The 8,213-nt window shown below is 34.8% G+C and overlaps 1 non-coding gene across 1 annotated transcript; it reads left to right on the top strand.

Annotated features, from left to right (window-relative positions):
• The first annotated feature begins 6,370 nt into the window (after positions 1-6,370).
• Positions 6,371-6,477, top strand: LOC139851042 (small nucleolar RNA R71). The gene has a single exon (XR_011760406.1). It is a non-coding gene; the product is annotated as a small nucleolar RNA R71 (small nucleolar RNA).
• Positions 6,478-8,213: the final 1,736 nt, after the last annotated feature.

Below are 8,213 nucleotides of genomic sequence, written 5' to 3'. Positions count from 1 at the left end.
ACATACTTACCTATGAGATAGAATTCTCAGAGACCTGCTTTAGTTGACTCGTAAGAGAGTCGTTCGATTTGGTTTTCCATTGCTACATAAGCGTAACCTAGAATTTTCAATAATCTTTCTTCTAAACATATGAACGGTCCTTCTCTGCATAGAGTAACGAACTCGGTATTGGAATGTGTCTGATTGTTCGAGCATTTCCCTTCGTGTGACCATTTCCCACATTTATGACATTTTTCAAGATGTCTTGCTCTTCTTTTTTCTGCGGATAATGATTTTCCTCTACCAAAATGTATCTTATTATGTTCTTTCCTGAGTTCTTTTCTCACTTCGTCACCTTTTCCTCTTATTACTGACACCAGGTCACTCGGGAGGGTGTCATTATTACGTTTAGCAATCAAAGCGCGTAGCAATAGACCATGGTTCAGATCAAAGGAATTCTTCATCTCGTAAAACCTAAAAAACAAAAAATTCAGAATGGGGAGAGAAGACTAGTTCTTTAGTGTCTGCTAGGGAAAGACCAATCGGATTCCATTCTCGAAAACTAAACGAAAATAGAAAATCTAACTCTAAACAGCATTATATCTTAGAACATTTGAATCTCCCCACACTTAGTTAGCTGTGGTGTTGAACTTGTGATTAACTTCATTGTTAATTTCAATTTGACCATCAACAACTTGCATATCTCTGATTTTTGCTTCAAGCCATTTGTTGATTTCCTCTGTAACATTCACAAATTTAACTAACATCGCCTTTTCTTTAGGCGACAAATTGGATACTAATCGGTTACATAACTTAAAGTTCCCCTTAATCCTAGCATCTTGAATCTGTTATAAAGTTTCTTCATTGAACTGTTAAAAACAGGGTCATCTAATTTCGTATCAACAACGGGGTTCTTTGTTATCGGGTTATCATTAGGTGTTTCTTCATCTTCCCCACACTTAGGTGTTTTTATTGGTTCAACAGTTTTGGTTGGTGGATATTTAAACTTTCGATTCACAAAGGTGACCGATTTGTCACCATCCCTAAGTGTCATTCTACCTTCTCTTACATCAAAAACCGCCTCGGTGGTCGCTAAAAATGGGCGATCTAAAATTAGAGGAATATCAAGGTCTTCCTCCATATTAATAACTATGAAATCTGCAACAAAGGTCAAACTTTTCACTTTAACAAGTAAATTGTTGGCTATTCCAATCGGGTGTTTAATGGTTAGGTTAAATGATTGAACACCTATGCTGGTTGGTCTTAATTTACCCACACCTAATCTTTTGTATAAGGAAAGAGGCATAATATTCGCACTTGCCCCTAAATCTGCGAGCCCATTATACATAGCACCATCTTTAAGCATGCAAGAAATGATAAATTCACCTGGGTCTCCCACTTTAGTAAGTGGAGTTGGTTTGTTAACCTTTTCCGGGTGCTCTTTTCTTGGTTCTTTTACTTCTACTTGGATCTCTTGTTCATATTTTACCTCTTTTCTTGGAATGGGAGGTTTATATAGAAATTCTTCTTCTTCACTCCAATTTGAAACCTCTCCATCTTCAAATTTTGGTTTTTCATATGTCGTTGAAAACATATTTATGTTTTCATTCTGAGGTTTTTCTTTGGTGGTGAAATTATGATTAACTTCATTGTCAACTTCCATCGGACCATATATGTAATGTTTAACTCTGTGACCATTAACTTTAAATTCAATCCCATTTGAATTTATCAACTCTATTATTCCATATGGGAAAACTCTTTTGACTATGAATGGTCCAGAACATCTTGATTTCAATTTTCTAGGAAATAGCTTGAATCGTGAATTGAAAAGAAGAACTCCGTCTCCTTCCTTAAATTCTTTTGAACTTCTGATTCTTTTATCATGCCATTTCTTCGTTCTTTCCTTATAGATTAACGAATTTTCATATGCATCATGTCTTAATTCTTCTAATTCGTTTAGTTGACTTAATCGTAGACGTCCGGCTTCATGCAAATCAAGATTACATGTCTTCAAAGTCCAAAATGCTTTGTGCTCAATTTCTACTGAAAGGTGACATGTTTTTCCGTAAACGAGTTTAAAAGGTGTGGTACCAATTGGAGTTTTGTAGGCTGTTCTAAAAGCCCAAAGTGCATCCTCCAATTTTATGGACCATTCCTTTGGATTTGATCCTACAGTTTTCTCTAGAATACGTTTTAATGCTCAGTTGGTATTTTCAACTTGTCCACTTATTTGTGGATGATAAGCGGTTGAGATTTTATGAGTTACTCCATATCTTTTGAGAACTTTCTCAAGTTGTTTATTACAAAAATGAGTACCCCGATCACTTATTAAAGCTATCGGTGTTGCGAACCTAGCAAAAAGACATTTTAAGAAGTTGACTACAACTCATGCATCGTTAGTTGGGAGAGCTTGTGCTTTCGCCCATTTAGATACATAATCAATGGCAACGAGAATGTAGAGATTATTATGAGATTTTGGAAATGGACCCATAAAGTCAATACCCTAAACGTCAAATACTTCACATACTTGAATGACATTTTGTGGCATTTCATCACGTTGACTTATTTTTTAGGCCCTTTGACATGCATTACAGGATTTACAAAGAAGGTGCGCGTCTTTAAAAATTGAAGGCCAATAGAATCCAGCATCGTAGACTTTCTTTGCTGTGATTTGAGGCCCATAATGCCCTCCTGTGGTCCTGTGTGACAATGGTTTAAGATTTGACTAGCTTCATCCCCGAATACGCATCGACGTATTATTCCATATGGACATCTCTTAAACAAATGTGGATCCTCCCAAAAATAGTGTTTTATATCACTAAAGAATTTCTTTCGTTTTTGGTACGACAACCATTTTTCAAGGAATCCACATACTAAGTAGTTTGCAAAGTCTGCAAACCATGAAATTTCACTATAATCGATTTGCAAGAGATATTCATCATGAAAGTTATCTTGTATGGTTAATTCATTTAGAACTTCTAATTCGGGATTTTCAAGGCGAGAAAGATGATCAGCTGCGAGATTTTCTGCTCCCTTTTTATCTCGGATTTCAATGTCGAACTCTTGTAAGAGTAAGATCCAATGAATTAATCGTGGTTTAGCATCTTGTTTTGAAAATAGGTATCTAAGAGCACAATGATCAGCATAGACCACCGTTTTAGCTAGAACGAGATATGAACGAAATTTGTTAAAAGCAAAGACAATAGCAAGGAGTTCTTTTTCAGTGGTTGTGTAATTTGTTTGTACTCCTTTTAACGTCTTACTAGCATAATAAATAGGTTGAAATCGTTTTTCAATCCTTTGTCCTAAAACGGCCCCATTGCAAAATCACTTGCATCGCACATGAGTTCAAATGGTAGATTCCAATTTTGAGTCATCATGATCGGCGCATTAGTGAGTTTTTCTTTAAGAATATTAAAAGATTTGATGCATTCATCTGAAATGATGAATGGAGCATCTTTTTCAAGGAGTTTATTCATAGGAGTGGCAATTTTAGAAAAATCTTTTATGAAATGTCTGTAAAACCGGCATGCCCTAGAAAACTCCTAACTCCTCTAACATTGGTGGGATGTGGAAGTTCAACAATTACATCTACTTTAGCTATATCCACTTCAATTCCTTCACTTGAGATTTTATGACCAAGAACGATGCCTTCTTTAACCATGAAATGACATTTCTCCCAATTAAGAACTAGATTTGATTTTTCGCATCTAATAAACATTCGTTCAACATTAACTAGACATGTTTCAAAATTATCACTGAAGATTGAAAAGTCATCCATGAAAACTTCTCTGCATTCTTCTATCATGTCGTGAAAAATCGCCATCATGCACTTTTGAAAGGTTGCAAAGGCATTGCAAAGTCCAAATGGCATGCGTTTTTAAGCAAAAGTACCATAAGGGCACGTGAAGGTGGTTTTCTCTTGGTCCTCGGGTGCGATTGGAATTTGAAAATATCTGGAGAAACCGTCAAGAAAACAATAGTAACTATTCCCAGCTAACCAATCTAACATTTGATCAATGAAAGGTAAGGGAAAGTGATCTTTTCTAGTGGCGTCATTTAATTTTATATAATCAATACAAACAAACCATCCTGTTACAGTCCTAGTAGGAATAAGCTCATCTTTTTTATTTGTGATGACAGTGATGCCACCCTTCTTAGGTACGCATTGAACTGGGCTTACCCATGGACTATCAGAGATTGGATAAATTAAACCTGCATCAAGCAGTTTAATAATTTCTTTCTTAACAACATCTTGCATATTAGGATTTAGACTTCATTGGCGTTGCACATATGTTTTATGACCTTCTTCCATAAGGATTTTATGTGTGCAATACGAAGGACTTATACCTTTAATGTCATGAATCTTCCATGCAATAGCTGGTTTATGAGCTTTTAGCATAGAAATGAGTTGAGATTTTTCATTTTTCGTAAGAGAAGACGAGATTATTACAGGTAATTCAGATTCACCATGTAAATAAGCGTATTCCAAATGATTTGGAAGTGGCTTTAATTCTAATATCGGTGGTTCTTCTATCGATGATTTATATCGATATATGTCTTCCTCTTTCAGCATTTGAAGTTCTTCAGTTGTTAGTTCGTATTCATTAGCCATGAGTGTAACTAACATTTCAGCTTCATCAATTGGTTCAGTTCCTTCTCCTAAAGAACATTCTCTTGTTCCTTGTAATTCTAAAAATTCTTGTAACAATTCTTCTTGTGAATCTATAGTTTGAACATAATAACATGTATCATCTGCAGATCTCTATCAACATAAAAGGTAACACTCTAGTCCTCTATACTTAGGGTCAGTTTCTTACCGAACACGTCTATTATTGCTTTAGTCGTGTTTAAGAATGGTCTTTCTAATATAAGAGGAACTCGAGAATCTTCTTCCATGTCCAGAATAACAAAGTCTACTAGAAATACTAAAGTACCAACTTTACCTAGCATGTTCTCCATTATCCCTCTAGAATATTTTATTGATTGATCGGCTAATTGTATACTTATTCGTGTTGGTTTCAATTCTCCAAGGTCTAGTTTAACATATAATGAATACGGCATTAAATTTATACTAGCACCTAAGTCTGGCAATGCTTCTATTGAACTAAGACTACCCAGAAAACATGGAATTGTGAAACTTCCTGGATCTGACAATTTTTCTAGTATCTTATTCAACAGCACTGCAGAACAATTAGCATTCATTGTAACAGCCGAGAGTTCTTCCATTTTTCTTCTATTTGTGATTAGATCTTTCAGGAATTTAGCATATCTTGGCATTCCTGAAATCACATCAATAAAAGGAAGATTGACATTTATTTGTTTAAACATATCCAAGAATTTGGATTGCTCGGCTTCAAGTCTTTCTTTTCTCATTTTACTCGGGTATGGAAGTGGTGGTTGGTATGGTTTAACATAAGGCTTTGCCTTAACTGTGTTATCTTCATTAACATTTTCAACTACCGGTTCTGTTTCCTTCTCTTGTTCAAGCTGTGGTGCCCGTGTAGTAAGAATAGAGTCATCAAAAATTACAGGTATTTCAAGTGGTTTAAGTGTAATACCACTTCTTGTGGTAATGACTTTAGCTGTTTCATTTCAGGGGTTAGCATTTGTATCGCTAGGTAGACTCCCCGGTTTTCTTTCTCCAATTAACCTCGCTAGGTTACTTACTTCTTGTTCCAGATTTTGGGTTGAAGCTTGTTGATTTCTAAATGCTTGAGCATTTTGTTCATTAGTTTGTTTCTGAGATGTAAATAACTGGTTTTGAGATTCTATTAACTTTGCCATCATTTCATCCAAGTTTGCCTTTTTCTCATCGGTTTGTGGTGGTTTATTAAAATAACTAGGTCTTTGCTGATTCTAAGTATTATTGGATACTTGTTGATTACTAGGACCTTGTTGGTTATTTTGCCGAGCATTTGATTTGTACGGAATGTTTTGATTTCGATTATAGTTTGGCCTTGGCGGTTGATAATTATTTTGAAAATTATTTCCCGGCCTTTGGTTCATGTATGAAAGATTCTCTCTTTGTTCCATTGTTTGTTCAACACTGAGACAATCTTTTGTCAAATGTGGTCCTCCACACTGCTCACAACTAATTCGTATTGCGTGAATATCTTTAGTCATCTTTTTCATTAGTCTCTCAAAAGCATATAGCTTTGCGGAAATGGAATCAAAGTCATGGCTAGAATCGGCTCTAGCTGCTTTAGATGAACGAAAGATATCTTTTTCTTGATGCCACTCATGTGAGTGGGATGCTGTATTATCAATAATTTTGTGAGCTTCGGTTGCGGTTTTCTTTATAATGAAACCACCACCAGCTGTGTCGATGTCTTTTCGTGTGGCGACGTCAACTCCTTTGTAAAATATTTGAACTATTTGATAAGTATCTAGACCATGTTGAGGACATCCTCTCAACATTTTTCCGAATCTTGTCCATGCCTCATATAACGTTTCATTTGGCTTTTGTGCGAATGTGGCAATTTCTCCTTGAAGTCTCACGGCTTTAGATGCCAGAAAGAATCTTTTGAGAAATTTCTCAACTAAAACATCCCATGAATCAATCGCTCATTCGGGTAACAATTCTAACAAATCTTTGGCTTCCTCCTTTAAAATCCAGGGGAACAACATGAGATAAATAGTTTCATCCTCAACTTCTCGGATCTTAAATAGATTACAAATCCTACTAAAAGTTCGAAGATGTTCGTTTGGATCTTCTTTTGTTGTACCACTAAATTGGCACTGATTGGTGATCATGTGTAGGATTTGTCCTTTGATTTCAAAATCTGGCGCATTAACATCTGGCTGATTAATGGCATGACCTTGGCCCGTGCGTGTGGCTTTGATTCGGTCTTCCATACTTTGAGGTTCCGTTTCTTCCATATCTGAATTTATTGAATCTGAATCACTAGAGGATTCTGATTTAACGGTTTCTTCCTCGATAATCTCTGGCTGAATAATTTGTGGTTCAGGAGGAATGACTAGTGGTTCAGGATCCCTGAATTGTCCTTGAATATCCTCCGGGTCCTCAATTGTGAAGTCGGTTTCAAAAATTAGATTATTAGAAATTTGAGTTGGAGTACTTGTTCGACTAGATGATGATTCTAAAGAAAAATCAATGGCGACAATATTAAATAAATGTCTTGATCGAGTTACAGGAGGTGAACGTATGAAAGATGGTGAACGTTTTGCTCGGTGCATTCACTGAATATCCTATTAGTTATAAAGATAAAAATTATATAAGTTATCAAATTAATAGACTTTTCTGCTTTTGGCCACGTTTCGAATAGCCAATAGATGCAGCAGGTAGCCAGGACCCTTTAAATCGGAAGCCCACAACTCGCCACTAGCAAATCCAACTATTACTATGAACCAGAAAATTTTGGATGTCTATCAATTTAATTGCTTAAAATAATTTTTCGTCAAAATTTAAAGAAAATTCTATGTCCTAAAAACTAGAGTGTAGAAATGAGAAAGAAAAAGCGCGTCGAAAAATAAGAAGTCGAAAAACAAACGTCGAAAAACAATCTAAACTTAGAAATTAAATTTTACGTCTAAAACTTAGCGTCTAAAAACTTAAAACTAAAAGTTGCGACTAAAGGTATTAAAGCTTAAAAGGAATTATAAACGAAAAACGGCAATTACTTAAAAAGGTACTAAAATTTATAACTGCGTCGCAAAATTTTAAAGCGCCTAAATCTTAATCTAAAGAAATAGCTCTTAAGGGATTTTACGGCAAGCCTAAAAATATAAAAAAATAAAATAACTACGGCAAAAACTAAGTTTAAAACTAATTATGAACGATAAATATACAAATTACGAATTAAACGAATAAAAAGATACAAAATATAAAAATAAAACTTAAAGTTATAAAAATAGAATTTTTATTAAAATATTATATTTATATTATTTATTAAAAAAAGGTACTAATTTATAAATTAATAAAACTAATTAGAACTTAAAATACAAAATTAATTAAAACTAAAACTAACTATTATTCAATTAAACCCTAACTATAATTAATTAATAATAATAATAATAATTAAAAATGTAACCCTAATTCGTACGTACTAGGTTTCAGACCTGTCAGACTGACTCATGCGATCGCATGAGTTTTGGTTGTCTGGGCCATGTGATCGCATGGAGTGTGGATCCAGGCCAGAAGTTGGGCTTCGACAGGCTTCGGCCCAATTTCAGTTTTAATTTTTTTTCCTGATTTAAATTTATAGAAAATA

Source organism: Rutidosis leptorrhynchoides, chromosome 5, assembly GCF_046630445.1.
Source record: "Rutidosis leptorrhynchoides isolate AG116_Rl617_1_P2 chromosome 5, CSIRO_AGI_Rlap_v1, whole genome shotgun sequence".
NCBI lineage: Eukaryota > Viridiplantae > Streptophyta > Magnoliopsida > Asterales > Asteraceae > Rutidosis > Rutidosis leptorrhynchoides.
Note: the sequence above shows the minus strand (reverse complement) of the source record. Positions and strands in the feature narration are given on the sequence as shown.